The sequence below is a fragment of the Podarcis muralis genome, chromosome 2, assembly GCF_964188315.1.
Source record: "Podarcis muralis chromosome 2, rPodMur119.hap1.1, whole genome shotgun sequence".
Lineage (NCBI taxonomy): Eukaryota > Metazoa > Chordata > Lepidosauria > Squamata > Lacertidae > Podarcis > Podarcis muralis.
Genome location: NC_135656.1, coordinates 22,051,452 through 22,068,002, shown reverse-complemented (window position 1 = coordinate 22,068,002; position 16,551 = coordinate 22,051,452). Strand labels below are relative to the sequence as shown.

General features: G+C 43.7%; 1 protein-coding gene across 5 annotated transcripts in view; it reads right to left on the bottom strand.

Annotated features, from left to right (window-relative positions):
- Positions 1-15,060, bottom strand: part of IKZF4 (IKAROS family zinc finger 4) — a 69,290-nt gene extending 54,230 nt beyond the window's left edge. For 3 of the 5 annotated variants that reach the window (XM_028712512.2, XM_028712532.2, XM_028712542.2), the window contains exon 1: positions 14,856-15,011. The gene's annotated coding sequence lies outside the window, so the exon portion shown is untranslated. Of the gene's footprint in view, positions 1-14,855 lie in introns of all 5 variants that reach the window. The other 2 variants (XM_028712572.2, XM_077924009.1) reach the window with 2 other exon arrangements.
- Positions 15,061-16,551: the final 1,491 nt, after the last annotated feature.

Below are 16,551 nucleotides of genomic sequence, written 5' to 3'. Positions count from 1 at the left end.
TATAACCATGCTCTTAGGTTGGCAGTTTACTACAAATATTGAAACAAATTAAAAGGTACATTGAATTTAATTTTATTTTTAATGCTTACGATCAGCATAAACACCACATCTCAGACAGAACTACATTAAAGCCACAATCTTTGAAAAGGCCTGGGGAAATAAAATGTGTTTGCCTAGCAAGTTAAGTACTAGGCAAGCATCTTTCCGCAGCCAGGGTGCCACCACCAAAAAGGCCCTTTACCCAGTAGTCAGCCCACTGAGACCCCCACGGAGAAGGGCTTTTGATGAAGATTTTAAAGTTAGGGTATGTGCACATGGAGACCAGGGATTCTTCTGGTACACTGGTCCCAAGCCACAAAGGTCTAAATCGGCAGGTTGAATTTGGCCTGGAAACAAACTGAGAAGCGCATGGCAAATTACCAGTGTGATATTCTCATACTACCCAGTCCCAGCAATCATGTACAGAACTCTATGAAGTTCCTGGACTATACTCAAAAGGCTCCTCCACACAAAATGTGTTACAGTAAACCAAACAGGAGATTTAACAAGTAGCGATAACTGAAGCCAAGCTAACCCTGTCTATGTAGAGTCATAGTTGATACACAAGCCTAACTTGGCAAAACCAAGCCAAATAAGGAACCTGAGCTTTCCAGTGGGAAAAAAATGGATTAAGGTGCAGTCTTGAGGACTCAAGCAGTTATTACTCCAGCACTACCTTCTAAAATTGCTCGTCTGCATAGGAATTCTCTAGCTCAGGCAACCTACCTAGAAGCATACCATGGTTGACGGTATCGATACCTGCTGAGACATCCAGGAGAAATAGGACACACACAGCATTTCTTTCCCAGCAATGGTCCTCCCACAGGGTAACTATAGCATGTTCTGCGTCAAAACCAAGCCTGAAATTATCTAGAAGTATGAGTCTTATCTAAGAATGCCTGGCGCTGACCAAGAACTAACTGCTTGAGCACCTTGCCCAGGAAGGGAATGTTAATCACCAGCCAGTAGCTTTTTCAAACCTTCAAGGTCCAATACAGGTTTCTACAGATGTGGCCATACCACAGCCTCCTTAAAGCCCACATGGGCCACCATGTTTCTCAATGGACGTAACTGGACACCCCCCTTCTACTATATTTAATAAGCTGAGACAGACAAGAATAAAGAAAACAGATGGTTGGCTGTACTTGGCCAAACTTATATAACTGAGTCATTCAACAAAATAACCCAGATGGTGCCTTGGTTGCCTCCATTGACTGATCTGCATTGCGGTGGATAGGAGGAATGCCCTATAAACATCTCTTTGTCAATTAGATTTGGGTATGCTGAGAACCCCAAAAGCTGCGTGCCACACCCCTGCCGGACTCTCCAATAGGTCAGGACTAAGACTTTCGAACATTATGTCTTTCACCTACTAAGTTGTAGGTTGACTTTCCTAACAAAAACTGTAATATAAGATGATGTGGATTGCCTTCAGATATTTCATATCCTCTGTCCTCTGGATTAACATATTTTTTCATTTGTGCTTTGATGTTTGTGATCAAATAAACTAGACCCATTCTTCTTCATCAGCGATTACAATGAGGTCCCTAAGCGACTGCAAAAGTTAAACATTCTTTAAAGTGTTAATGGCATCACTGTGATTATCGGGACAAAGCAAAGCTGTAATTTTTTATTTCATTATATTTTCTTCTTCTTCTTCTTCTTCTTCTTCTTCTTCTTCTTCTTCTTCTTCTTCTTCTTCTTCATGATCCACCTTGAATTTTTATAAGGAAAGGCACCAGGCAAATATTTTAAATAAATAATAAACAATCTTAACATATGGCAAGTTGCAGTAGACACTTCCCAGACTGCTACAAGGAAATTGCTTTGCAGAAATTCAAGAACCAAAGATGAACTCAATGAGCCCTGACCATTGGATTAGACTGGAACAGGTCATAATAATCTTAGAAAAGAGGTAATACTTTTTCAGCCTGGGTGTTTCTGCTCAATCTGTATCATATGTCTTCAGTAAAGCAATTCCAGAATAACTTCAGGTAGGCTGTTTGGGCAGTAAATTACCATCCCTTAAAGATTTGTGCCATTTTGACAAGATTTATCTAAACGGCATCTATCTGCCGCTAAAACCCACTATGCTTTTAAAAACTAAAATGAGTGATTGTGTTTGTGTTCCCGTTTCATCTGCATAGTTCACACTGTGACAGAAAAAGCCTGCTCTCCCGCCCCTCCATTTTCTGCAAGTGAGGGATAGCATGTATGCAAACAGCTCCTGAAAACACAAACCTCAGGAAATGTGGTGTCTGGCAGGAAATGTGGAAAATCACAGTGATATATATTTATGTCTACCCAGGGGGTGCCTAGTATTCCCTCTCGCTTCCAAAAGGTGTCAATCCCCTTTACCTGCTGAATGTGACATTGTCAAAAGGAGCAGGTGCTACTCAAACCAACCTGGAAAAGTCCCTAAAAGTGAGCTGAGCTTTGCAGCTTTCGTCCCTGTCTGAGAGGATAAAGGGTCTGTTCCATCCTTTATCCTCATCTGTCAGGAAACCTTGCAACTAACCAACCGCAATCAGTTACATGTGAATAGGCTGAGGCGTCTTCTTGTAAGTTCCTAGGTCAGTACAAGTAGTTCCTAGGTCAGCAAAAGTTCCTTTTCCAGCATGTTGGTAAGGTCCCACCAGGAGTCTCAGATTTGCACAAAACTGGAGAACGGCACAAGCAAATGTACAAGTACCTCTTGCACACTTCTTGGGTGGGGAAACTTTTAAAAAACCACAAGGTGCATACACAGCTATTTGACCTTTTGTCATTATAGGATCAACAAATCTGAAGACAGGGACAAACAGAAAAGGGAAACGTCTACTGGTATGTATGGGAAAGCCCCAAATTTCCTACTCCTTATACACAAATTCAAATACTGGGCTAAAAAAGGTAAAGGACCCCTGACTCTGGGGTTGTGGCACTCATCTTGCTTTACTGGTCGAGGGAGCCGACGTTTGTCCGCGGACAGTTTTCCCTGGTCATGTGGCCAGCATGACTAAGCTGCGTCTGGCTACTCTGGTCTAATTCGAACAGGGAAATTGTGGAAACGTAGCTTAATAATGCTCATATATGGACAAGCCCTGAAAGGTCATCAGAAACCCTCAATCCTGCATTTGATTCTATGCATGTAAGTGTTGTTGTTTGTGGAAACTAACTAACTAACATGCTCACAAGTGGGCACAGGCTCAAGGCCTTTGTGGGTAAAATCCTATACCCACTAGTCTGAGAATTAGCCTCACTGTATTCAGTGGGACTTCCTTCTAAGTAGACATGTATAGTATGACACTACAGTATCCTGATGGTTATGTTGGATGCCGTATAACAAGGCACATCACCTAAGCCTTCAATAACTCTGAGTGCCTTTGGGGAACCTTTTCTCATTTTTTCCTAATCCAACACTTGACCAAGAATCATTTCTGAACAATGAATGGCTTTGTTTAATTGTCTTCACATGAATGAAGGGAAATGTCAGGTACTCATGGAATATTAAGATTTGCTGCCCAAGTTGTCAAACTTGTTTTATCGAAAAAGGCACAATGATCTTTAAGGTTAGCACCTGACAGTTTACTATACATTTTTGCTGAGGTCTCTGGTGTTAACAGCAGTGCAATCGCGGACTGAATTTGGGGGGGGGGGGTATGGGGGAGAGAAGAGACTGAATTTCATCAAATAATATTAATTTGAGTGCCAGAACTAAGACGCATACCCCCCAAAATCTGACGGATTTGAATTGCGATTTACATAGAGGGAGCTTATTGTGTATAGTGCTTACTTAACTGAAGTAAAATTGGTTTTATATGGGTGTTTTAACTTGGAACTGTTTAAATTGTATTGTTTATGGATAAATTCTGATGTATTGTTTTCGATATGGGCCAATGGCCGCAATAAATCTATCTATCTATCTATCTATTAATTTGAATCCAGATATTCAAGTAATATATTTGATGTGAAACACTGTGTTAACCAAAAATGCCCTGTTAATCTGTAATATACAATTTCTTACAGAGCAGAACTGAATAAAAATCATTATATAAGGATATATTTTTTTAACAGTGAGGCAGGATTGTAGGTTTCAGCTGAAGTTCAAATAAAAATCTGCAACCATCAACATATTTAAAAACAATCAAATCACAAGAATCTGGGGGTTAATTTATGTTTCGGTTTATGTTATCATTTTCTTACATTATCTGTTTTGTCAACACTTAATTGAAAGCCTCAGTAAACAAATGTTTCTTTAAAAAGAGACAAAAGGAACATTCATACAGAAAAACAGTCTATGTGGCTGTTACAACTACGGCCCATCAGTACAGTGGTACCTCGGGTTACATATGCTTCAGGGTACAGACTCCGCTAACCCAGAAATATTACCTCGGGTTAAGAACTTTGCTTCAGGATGAGAACAGAAATCGTGCTCCGGCAGCACAGTGGCAGCGGGAGGCCCCATTAGCTAAAGTGGTGCTTCAGGTTAACAGTTTCAGGTTAAGAACGGACCTCTGGAATGAATTAAGTACTTAACCTGAGGTAACACTGTAAATCTATTTAAAAATCCTGGGCAAGTAAAAAGGTCCTTGGTGATAAAAACAAACAAACAAAAAAACCATAAGAATACCAAGCAAGCCTCTCCACTTGTGACCAAGTGAAGATGCCTGGGCATCAGGATGATGCCTGACATCTCCACCATCTGGAGATGCACGCCTGGGAATCACTGGATCTTGACTGTTTTCACACACTAATACCCCATCCTATAGAGATCTATCAGTTAATTTTTTTCTGCACAATTGGAATGAATTTCAGGAACCAAAATGCTTTTTTGTGCAGTCTGAGCAGAAGTTGTGAACAACGTTATAGTTAATTGTTGTAGCTTGTCTTCACTTAACCCACCCCACTGTCCTGCTCACAGCTGTGAAGAATATCCCTATCTTATGAATGGTCCAGGTCACCATTAAGAAAAACAGTTAGAAATAGGTATACAGTGGTACCTCGGGTTACAGATGCTTCAGGTTACAGACTCCGCTAACCCAGAAATAGTACCTCGGGTTAAGAACTTTGCTTCAGGATGAGAACAGAAATGGTGCTCTGGAGGTGTGGCAGCAGCAGGAGGCCCCATTAGCTAAAATGGTGCTTCAGGTTAAGAACAGTTTCAGATTAAGAACGGACCTCCGGAACGAATTAAGTACTTAACCCAAGGTACCAGTGTGTGTGTGTGTGTGTGTGTGTGTGTGTGTGCAGACTGTCCCTGGATTCAGTGACTTTTCTTCTTTAAGTTCTCAAAGTTCTTAACCTAGCTCAAGATGGTCATCTGAACTAGCCAGATGTCATAGTCAGTCCGTCATTTGAAAAATAAGGGTTTAGAGCCATATTGCCCCAAAATGGCAACTAGACATTCTGTTTTGATGACTGTAACCTTGGTTTAAGAAGCCATTTGGTGCCTAGCTTATATATCTGTGTTTCTAACCCTGCTTTAAAATCAATGCTTTTATTATAGTTTTCCAACGCTGGCTCTTTCCTTATATTGTGCTGTTCCAAATAACAACCAGAGTTACGAAACCAGCCCATACTGTGGGCTCAAGCGAATAAGTCATGGGTAGGCAAACTAAGGCCTGGGGGCTGGATCCGGCCCAATCGCCTTCTAAATCCGGCCCGCGGACGGTCCGGGAATCAGCGTGTTTTTACATGAGTAGAATGTGTCCTTTTATTTAAAATGTATCACTTGGTTACATGTGGGGCATAAGAATTTGTTCATTTTTTTCTTCAAAATATAGTCTGGCCCCTGACAAGGTCTGAGGGACAGTGGACCGCCCCCCTGCTGAAAAAGTTTGCTGACCCCCTGGAATAGGTCATCAGGGGGTTTCTTTTTGTTACAACAAATCCAATGTTATCAGGTCTCATGAGTAACAAAAATTATACAAACACCAAAAAAAAACACACTAAAATAAAAAACAGAAAATGTATCAGTAGCACATAATGGTTATCATCTTATGCAGCAATTTCAGTTTTCAGGGCAAAGCCTCAGCGCCTAGGGCTTGCCGATCGAAAGGTCGGCGGTTCGAATCCCCGCGGCGGGGTGCGCTCCCGTTGCTCGGTTCCAGCGCCTGCCAACCTAGCAGTTCGAAAACACCCCCGGGTGCAAGTAGATAAATAGGGACCGCTTTCTAGCGGGAAGGTAAACGGCGTTTCCGTGTGCGGCTCTGGCTCGCCAGAGCAGCGATGTCACACTGGCCACGTGACCCGGAAGTGTCTCCGGACAGCGCTGGCCCCCGGCCTCTTGAGTGAGATGGGCGCACAACCCTAGAGTCTGTCAAGACTGGCCCGTACGGGCAGGGGTACCTTTACCTTTACTATGACAGACAAAATTCTATGCATGACATTTCTTCAAAACAGCTTACTGTTACCAAGTCTTTTTTGTTTTGTTTAGTTCTGCCTTAAAGAGAAGACAGACCTGACATTCTCAGGCAGGTCACAGTGGGTTCTTCACCCACAAGGTGAACTTGGAGCCACAACACATGTTACAGACATAAAGAAAATATAACAAACGCAAAGGAAGTCTGTCAATCCAATCTTGCCCCACTTCTTGCGCTGCATATAGCCACCTGCCATTTATTAAACCAGCATATAATTGTGTATGCACACACCCTAAAGTTCAATCATAATGATAATAAATGTTCCACTGCGAGCAAAATGCACTTCACAGCTGGATTCAGATGCTGAAACTGTCCAGGAATGAGCAATTATTTTAGTAGGTTAGCCCTGGAATATAACATATAATGCAGGTCTCAAAACAGATTGAGGGTATTTTTAAAAAACCAAAAGGCAGGGAAAGGGCAAGAAACCTTTTCCCAACCTCTATCGTATGCTGCCAGCCAGTGTGATGGAAAACCAAGGCAATTAGCAAACAAGGCCAAAAAAAAAAGAAAAGGAAAAAAGCAGCATTTAAGTGCCCAATTCTCATTAAGAGACACTGGACAACCATAAGTCTCCAACCAGGGATCTCACCGAAGGGGTGGGGAGGGATGGACATTTGGCAAGACTAGCACCCGAAATTCGCTAGTAGCCAGCAATTAGCTCCATAAGGCTTACAGAGTTAAGGGAAGATTTAGTAAGATCCATAAAGGCTTTACTGTTTTCCCCCAACCCATTGTTTCCAAGAGCAGCCGTTTATTTTCCTCTGTAAAGACTTGTTTTCCACTCTTGCTGCAAATAGAAGTTAGTCAGATGAACCAACCATTTGAAGCAAAGGGGAAGAAGGGAGGGGGGGGTGGAAGAGAAAGAGGCTGGATTGTTTGAAACATTTCAAAAGCCAGCCTGGAAGAAACCCATTTGTATTTTTAAACAAACAACAAAAAGCTAATGTAGCTATCAAACTGGCAGCGCATTAAACACCAAAGAAAATGTTTTCCTGGCGATCAGTGTGTGTGCTGACACTAAATGGCTTCTGGCGGTGGCACAGAGAAAACTCCATGAAAAACTGGGGAAGCCTGCGCAAAGGGGCAAGACGGAGACGCAGCAATCAGAAAAGGAAAGCCCATACAGCATCGCATCATTCTCCCGGCTGCTGGGTTGCAAATGTTTTGGAGCACATTTGCAAACAAGACGGGAGGGAGTCAATGGTTTCGTGGAGATCTTTGATTAACACACATACCACTGGGGGGGGCATTTCAAGTTTATGTGGGTCAACAGTTAATGTTTAGGCTCCCCAGATTTTTCCAGCAGCAGTTGCAGAGGAGGATCACATTAGTACAGGAGTAGGCATCAGATGCTAAACTATTACTGTCTCCCACCTGCCTCAAGCCACGAGCAATAGTTAGAAGGCTGAGAATCTCAAACTTTCATTAAAACGCATTTGCAGGCCTCATGCATGAATACACAGGGGCTAAGACCTGGCCACAGTGATCCATGCGACGGTCACCTCCACGCTTGACTACTGTAAATCGCTCTACGCGGGGCTGCCCTTGAAGCTGTCCCAGAAACTCCAGCGGCTGTACAATGCTGCAGCGAGGCTCCTCACAGGGTCTCTGCCATGGAAGCATATTCACCCAGTGCTTTTCCAGCTACACTGGCTCCCGGTGGAGTACAGGGTCAGATTTAAGGTGCTGGTTTTGACCTTTAAAGGCCTTCACAGCCTAGAACCCTCGTACCTACAAGACCGCCTCTTCTGGTATGCCCCACGGAGGACCTTAAGGTCCATAAATAGCAACACCCTAGAGGTCCCGGGCCCTAAGGAAGTTTGATTAGCCTCAACACTGGCTCCGGCCTGGTGGAATGCTCTGTCTCATGAGACCAGGGTCCTGCGGGATCTGATTTCTTTCCGCAGGGCCTGTAAGACAGAGTTGTTCCACCTGGCCTTTAGCTTAGAATCAGTTTGGCTGTTAGCCGCCCTGAGCCGGGTCTTGGCTGGGGAGGGCAGGGTATAAATAAATTTTATTATTATTATTATTATTATTATTATTATTATTATTATTATTAAGAAAACCTTCCCAAAGCCCTGCTGTTTCATGATTTCAAAGAACTGGATCAGTTTTGAACATTTTAGTTACCCATTTGGCTGGACGGAAGTCAAGACTTATCTATGCTACACGGGATCTGGTCATAGCCGTAGGAATGCAAAATGATGTGGGCATTCTAGGCAAAGTTAAGCATTGTTAATTGCGTGCTTATCTTTCCCGTGTTAATTACTGTAAACTTGAAATGCGTATGAGCAGTGGCCCCCTGGTTCACAATATGTTTCTGATGTAGCACACACTGGGTATCTGGTCCTCCATCAGCACACCACCAGCTTGTTTTACGGTTATGCATCTTCTACACTCCCACACTTTAATATTAAAAGTATTTAACATTTCAATTTAGCATTTCCTACATGCTCGTTCCAACAGAACTCTTGATATCTCCCTTAGGCCTATCTTTGCAAGCTAATGCACTTTAATTTTGTTCTTTAGAAGAAATTTACATACAAATTCCCTCAAACAGCTTCCACCAGGGAGCTGCTTTTTTCAAACAACTAAGCGCATATGACAACATGTTTCGGTCCTTCTGAAGGAAGTTAAAGACTTACGATGAAGATGCCGCCAATAATAATTGACTTGTGGACCACCGCCAAGATCCAAACACCAGTATTACTTCATGCAGGAAGATTCATGCTCCCTATCAACTTGATTTTGCAGAACAATTCTCAGAGAGATTTGCAACAGAAAGAGGCAGAAAAATTTCCGACCTTCCCTATTTCCCATGCTACCCTCACCTCCCCCAGGAGCCAAAACTTCTGCCACAGAAATAGGGAAGAGACATTATGAGGAGTAGATTTACAAGGGACCAAGAGAGAGTAGCAGGTAGCCATAAAAGAAATGGTGATTGTTTTCCACCCTAGTGTATATAATAAATCAGAAGTCAATGAACTTTTCCAGACATTGGAATCAAAAGGTCTAACACTGTACCACATTTTATTAGCTAGTGGATTGTTCCTGTGAGGATTCCCAGGCAAATCTCTAGTGGTGATGGACAGGGGAATTCCATGTCAGCAATTCGGGGAAAGAAACTTCAGCTCAAGAGAATTTTCATCCCCAGGAATGTGGGCAAACAATCCTCCTGTTAGTACAATTTGCTCGTCAAATTTGTATGGTAATCCCATAGGAATAATCCTCCAGCAGAGAAAATGTTGTGAAACCGTGCAGTGCAATTTACAATCACAAACTAATTATCATATGGGCAATTATTTGAGTGCTCATCAATACAGTATTACAAAGACACAAGTTTTTTTTTTAAAAAACACACACCAAAACAGCCCCACACACTTACTTCTTCAGCACATGTCTAGAGTGAGTGACAAAAATTAGTCCAACATTTGCCCACCAACCCAAGATGGAGTAGCGCTTACCATTAAAAGTAAAGGTGTGTACCACTTCTGAACACTGATATTTTAACAAGTACTGAAGAAACCCAACAAATGTTGCTCATGAAAGGCACACAGTCGTTCCAGATTGAAAAGGTCCACAGTAACTCAGCTTCTCTCTCATGCCTGCCACAGAGCTCACCCTGACACTTTACGCCTCTCTCCCTGCAACTGAACTCAGATAACCTCCATCTTGCAGGCTGGAAGGCCAAATACTTGTGACCCTATAATTCTATTACGTACAGGCTTCCCCTGGCTAAATCAATTTCAAAAAGAAATTTGTATCCCTCTTGGGGAAAAGGGTTAAATGCTAGGCACCATTACCATCAGCTATAAATGGCGACACATATAGAGAGCTGTGGCAAACCACTTTCATTCCACAAGCGGAGTCATAGAGAGCTAACCAACAACAGTCACACTCAGAGCAAAGTCCACCACCAAATATAACTAACATTTGCTATCTCCCTCAGATCACTAGGGTGTCAGGTGGCAACTGCCATATACTTATAGAGTGCTTTGGAATGATGAAAAATGTTTCCTGTACAATACAATAGCCAAGTTCGCATGCAACAAACGAGTCTAGCTTGTGAAGTGTAAATCCAGACTCCTAGAGGCTTATTCCTCTCCAAAAGCCCTGCAAGTGGAAGCCAAAGTTGGTCCTTCTTTGGAATGAAAGAATGTTGCAGTAGCTGGGTTCTCGCGTCGTGACAAGCCAGACTCTAGTTTGTTTCCTCCCTTATGGAGCAAAGTCAGCAATGGGGAGGAGCAAAGTGCTGGTGTAAATTAAACCATTGTTTGTTTTATAAACCATGGTTTAACATTACATGCAAATTAGTTCAATATGTACTGTCTTGTCACCCCAAAAAATGAGTGAGGTTATGCTGGGTTAACCTTTAAAAAAGACTTTAAAAAGACTTGGTCTAAGGGCATAGAAAGAATGGTGCTCACATTATGGAAAGCTCTTCTAGTAAAGTAAAAAATGGTGGAGAACCATTTTTCTGTCTCCAGGACTATGTACCAGTGGTAGGCATGTCTAGAAGCAAAAGTAGTATGGCCAGACCTAAAACTGGGGGAGCAACAAATGTGACTTATCTGTATACAATAAGCTACATTCCAGCCACGCAAAAGACAAAGGTTTCTATATATCTCAGGAAGCAACAGCCACTATAACAACTAAAGGACACTCCTGAGAAGGGCTTGAAGCAGTGCTAGTGAGGGGTATAGCCCGAGGGGAGCCCTCAAGATCAGATAGGGAGGCCCCAAGTCCTGTGACTTCTCTTCCCTGAAGTAAATGCTTGCCAGGGTCATAGCAAGAATACATGTCAATATGGTTGTGCATAGGAAACATGAGAAGCTTAGGTATTTTAAGATTCTGAACTATTTTATTTTTTGATATTTTGAGACATAACCCACTCTGAGTCTCCAAGGTGAGCTGTATATGCATCCAGATAAACTAACAGGAATAACTTCTGGGACAAGGGATTTCAGTCAAGGCGTCTGATCCAAACAGGAAAATTAATCATTTGGCTGATCTTCTCAGTAAAAGAAAAATTCAGGAGGCTATAGCTAACTTGAGTCAAAAGCCTTGTTGAGCTTTTGCTTGGATCTATGACAGTTCTCTATTCCAGTTTTTAAGCTTACCTTCTCCTATGAACTAGAGTAATACAACAACATTGCTAAATACTGTGAAAAGAATAAGAGGCAACTGAAAGACTCACCATCATGGTCAAGTCCGCCCTATGTAGGCTTAGTCCAGGCCACCAAAAGACTAAATAAGAAGTTTGCTACATAATGTTAATGGCTGAGGCAGATCTAAACAACTCTTACCATTAAACAGCAGGTACCAGGAATAGTTCTCTATGATTTTTTGCCATACTGGTAGGCTATTCAGTCTGAGGGAGGTTCTGACAAAACGTCCTGGGGTGATCTTGAGACCACAAAAAGGAAACAAGGTTGGAAGTGGTTGTTGAAGCACATACAGTCCAAACCATTTTAAAACAGGAAGCTAAAATACAAGAGAAAAGGCCACTTTCTCCTGCTACTCAACAGCCTGCCTTCAAGGTGTGGTGGCAAAGGCCACACCATCCATTTATCGTGATTACAGATTTTTAACTTGTCAAAGCATAATCAGTACTATTCATAAGAAACAAAGCTTTCACCTTAGATAAGCCTGGAATACAATAGCAGAGGAAGTGTTATGGTTTCACATGGTTGTTAGCAACGAAGTAGTCCATGGAGAACCGGTGTAGCATAGCAGCTTGGAGAATGAGCTAGGAATCAGGATGTGTGTGGTTCAAATCCCTCCTTTGCCATGAACTAAATAGGTTGCCTGAGGCAAGCCATTTTCTCTCAGCCTTACAATTGCTAATAGAATAATCACACTGTCCCTACCCTACATGGTTGTTGTACGGATAACAAGTTAACGTATGTGAATGATTTAGAACAATCTCATTATATAAATGCTAAGCATCATAGTTCTTTGTATGCATGACTGCAAGCTCTAACCTTGTAAGTGAGTCATTTTAAAAAAGTGGGATTTACTAAGAATTAGCCACATATAAGACCAGAAGAATAGACCTGACAGAGAGAATCCCAAAGCTTATCATAAAGTCTTGCAGTAACAAATAATGTCCACATTTGATTGTCAAAGAAACTCAGTGAGATGAGTTTACACAATACACTGTGATAGTTAAGAACAAATATGAAACACTAGCATCTTGAAGTGGGCAACAAGAACATTGTTCCCTTTAGACAAAGGAACTACCATGGCTTAGAAAGTGGCATGGTTTCTAATGCACAGAACCCCCTGCACTTTGCACCATTTGAATAAGTCAGCAGAGAAGTTCGTCTTGAAACCTAACAACCAGTTTGGGGATAAAAAGCCTATCTACAAAGCCAGTGCCAGCTCATGTGACTTAAATGCACCAAACTAAGAAACTTGAAACCTTCTTAAGATTCACTGGCCTGATACATGTCTAGCAGCATTAAACATATGCTAGAGAATGAATGAAGTCCTGCCTTTATCTGATGAGCCTCAACTGACTTGGAAAGAACATTTTGCCCCATGAATAACACTTTCAGGTGTATATTGTTGCATTCATGACAATGAGAGTCAGCTTGGTTCTGAGACTCTGCTAGGTGGGATCCAATAACTCAACATTACACATCTCCCAACAAACACTGGCTATTTAGAGAATTTGCCACTTCATAAATATAAAGAAGCAATAGTAAATTAAGGCTGATAATCCAAATGCATGCCAGGAAAAGCATGGCAGACACCTTTCCAACATAACCTTGTTAATATCACCCTGAAAATGTCAGAAACTCTTGCACTACTGTGTCATACTTAATAAAACTCCAACTATATTTTTAAGGAAGTTCATACACACAGAGAAGAGAGCATGTGGAACAAATTGTCCTACTCTAGCACACCCAGCTCTCTTAAGTATAGTTCCACCTTCTCAAACTCCACACCTCCTCTATTCATTGCAGATGCAAAAGCAGCCAAATTTGGGAGCTAGGCAAGCTGGAATCCAGTCCTTCAATTCCAGAACAAGATGCCCATTACAGCTTACCAGTATTTCTCTTAGCATGATATTATGGTGGCTTGAATAAAGAAAACAGTACTCCAAAAATGTAAATCCTGATACATTAGTGTAGAAGAAACTCAACTAAAGCAAAACAGTGAAAATGAACTTTTCATACTCTAAGCCTAAAAGTTTCCACATTTCCCCAAGTAAAGGAGTGTTTTTTGTTTCAGTTTTAGACTGCATTTTTAGGGGAGATGCTCACATTCCTGTTACTTTTCTCTTGCTCTCTCACACATACAACCACCCAGGAAAAAATATACTAGTCTCATTGTACAAGGGAAATATTAAAAGTTTAATTTAGCAAGAGCTGGAAATGGGAAGTGATTGGAATTTCGACTAACCAGGCTACTAGCAAAGCTTATCATCAAGAGAAGGTTTGTTTCCTTTCAGAGGTAACCACAGATAACCAGGCTTCTAAGTCTTCATTCAGATTCTTCTCTGCAATAAGTATGCAGTCAGAAGAGTACAGTAAACAAGCATGCTCCCAAATCTATCAATTCCTCCTTCACCTTCGATTACTGATGCATAATAAGGGATGTATTAGAGGAGGCAACTACACTCGAAGCTGTACAACAGAGAAGCCTTTCCCAGGGAGAAAAGTACCTTTTGCTAAAGACTTAATGGCAGCCCATCAGAATACGACACTCACAATCTCTCTCTCTCTCTCTCTCTCTCTCTCTCTCACTTTCTGTGTGTGTGTGTGTGTGTGTGTGGCCAGGACCATGTGTGTGGATAAAAAACAGATGCACGCGCAATGCGGAGCCAAACCTATTCAAAACCTGAATGATGGGATTCAAATCCATAGCCTGGCACAAGACAAGAGCCTGCATTTCGTTGCTGTTTCCAGCATGTTCAGAGTAACACTGCCCTGAAGTGACAGGTACCTCTCCTTCCTTGCTTCCCACTTCTTCTCCAACCCATCCCGAAACAACCGCCTCCAGTCAGTCCCCGCCACTCAGGACGAAGCTGAACTTCTAAGTGCTCCTAGCCCTGGGGCTCGACTTCCTCGCCGGGCCCTTCTTGAAAAGCCTCTATTATTAGCTCCTGCAAAGGCGCAGCCCAAGTTTGCGCCTTTCTCCCTGCAGCCAGCTGTTCCTTAGTTACCACCTCTTCTCGCACAGAGCTGCTCCTGACAGAGCGCCGCACACTTTCCCCCCTCTGCCCACAGAGGAATCTCCTCGGCGCCTTCACCCCAACTCCTTCCCCCTCGCCTTGCCTCACCCTCCGCTATCCGACTCCCCACTTCCAGAGACACCTCCCCCCCCCCCTGCCCGCCTCAGCCCCGCTTTGCTCGTTGTTCCCTCCCGGCCCCCGTCCGCCCGCCCGCCCCTCTCTTTCCTCACCTGACTCGGGGGGGCTCCAGACCCAGCCGCCTCGCCGTGGGGAGGGCCCCCCCGGCCCAGCCGCTGGGAGGGGGGTGGGGGGCGCTGGAGGGGGGCTCAATGGCTCCGCGACGGCGGCTCCATCCACAGCGCCTTCACCTGAGGAGGGACCGAGCCCCCCTCCCCTCCCCGAGCCACTTCCGGTCCCTCTGCTAGGCGACAGGCGCGGGGAGATGAGCGTCGAGAGGCTCGAGTGGTGGTCAAAGAAAGCGCCCAGGGCATCATCATTCCGTCAGGGGGTGGTGGGAGAGGGAGCGCGTCGAGCGCATCGAGCGAAGGCTTTAGAGGCTAGGCAAGGGGGAGCGGGTAGAGAGCCGAGCGAGTCGATACGGGAACTGATGCGGGGGGGGGGGGGGGGGAGAAGGGTCGTCGCTGGGGGAGGCGGCGGCGAGGAGGGAAGCAGGCCGAGCACGGAGGCGCCTGGATAGAAGTAGGGACGATCCGAACGCCGGGCGTATCGATAGCGGTCTCAGGAGGAGAGGGAGCAGGGGGCACAAGCTGAACGCCGAGAGCATCGGCTCAGAGCGCTGGCGAAGGGGAGATATGGGGGGGGGGTGTCGGGGCGTGTCTGTCTGGGAGTCCGAATATTCGCCGATCGGGGGACCCCCTCAAGTTGCTCCCCAATCTTAAATTAACAGCAATTAGTCTTGCATCTTAAATTAACAATTATTACTCTTGCATCTTAAATTAACGGCAATTATTAGCCTTGCATCTTATATTAACAGCAATTATTAGCCTTGCATCTGCCCCCCGGTCGGCAGCCAGCGATTAATGCAACGTGACACTTCGAGGCGGGTCCTGCCGTTCCGCCAATTCCAGTCCTTGCAAATCGCGATAATGATGGTTCTAGGTGCCGAAGGAACTAATATGTTTGCATGCGGGGGACCGATAGTGTGTGTTTGCGTGTTTCACCACCAGCAGGGACGACCGATTTGTTTCCGACGCGCGTGGGAACGTCCTTGCCGATTATCTTTCATAGTATTTTTTTCTTTTTAGTGTAACGAATAAACTGTCTGCCTTTATTACGTACTCTCTATCCTACCAGTTTTCGCTCAGACGTAAGTACGCTTGCAGCTTCACCCTTAACGACCCAAAACCTGGGAAGTTTAAGTGGGATTTATTTGGAACCGCCCAGCAAGCAGGCATAGGATTATATATACCCTTAGTAACAAAATTAAGTACTGGAGCAAACCAGTGGGGATAAATTAGGCAGGACCCAGCCTGGCCCTTCCTTACACTTGCCGATGGAGAAGTTTGCTTAGATGAACTGTAGGTCTCCAGCATCTTCACGTGTCCCGTTATTTCCGTTTTACATTTTGACACAGTCTAAGAACAGACCCCCCACCCCAAGAAACACACACGCAAAGGCACAACGGCTTAAGTAACTAGCAGTTATTTATTATTTTTAATGGTGATGCTGATGAAGAGACATAGAGTTTCCTGTGGCTCTAGCTTCCAGCACAAATTACTGGTTATAGCTAGCTTGCAAGAGACCTATACAGTGGTACCTCAGGTTACATACGCTTCAGGTTGCATACGCTTCAGGTTACAGACTCCGCTAACCCGGAAATAGTACCTCGGGTTAAGTACTTTGCTTCAGGATGAGAACATAAATCGCGCTCTGGTGGTGCAGCAGCAGCGGGAGGCCCCATTAGCT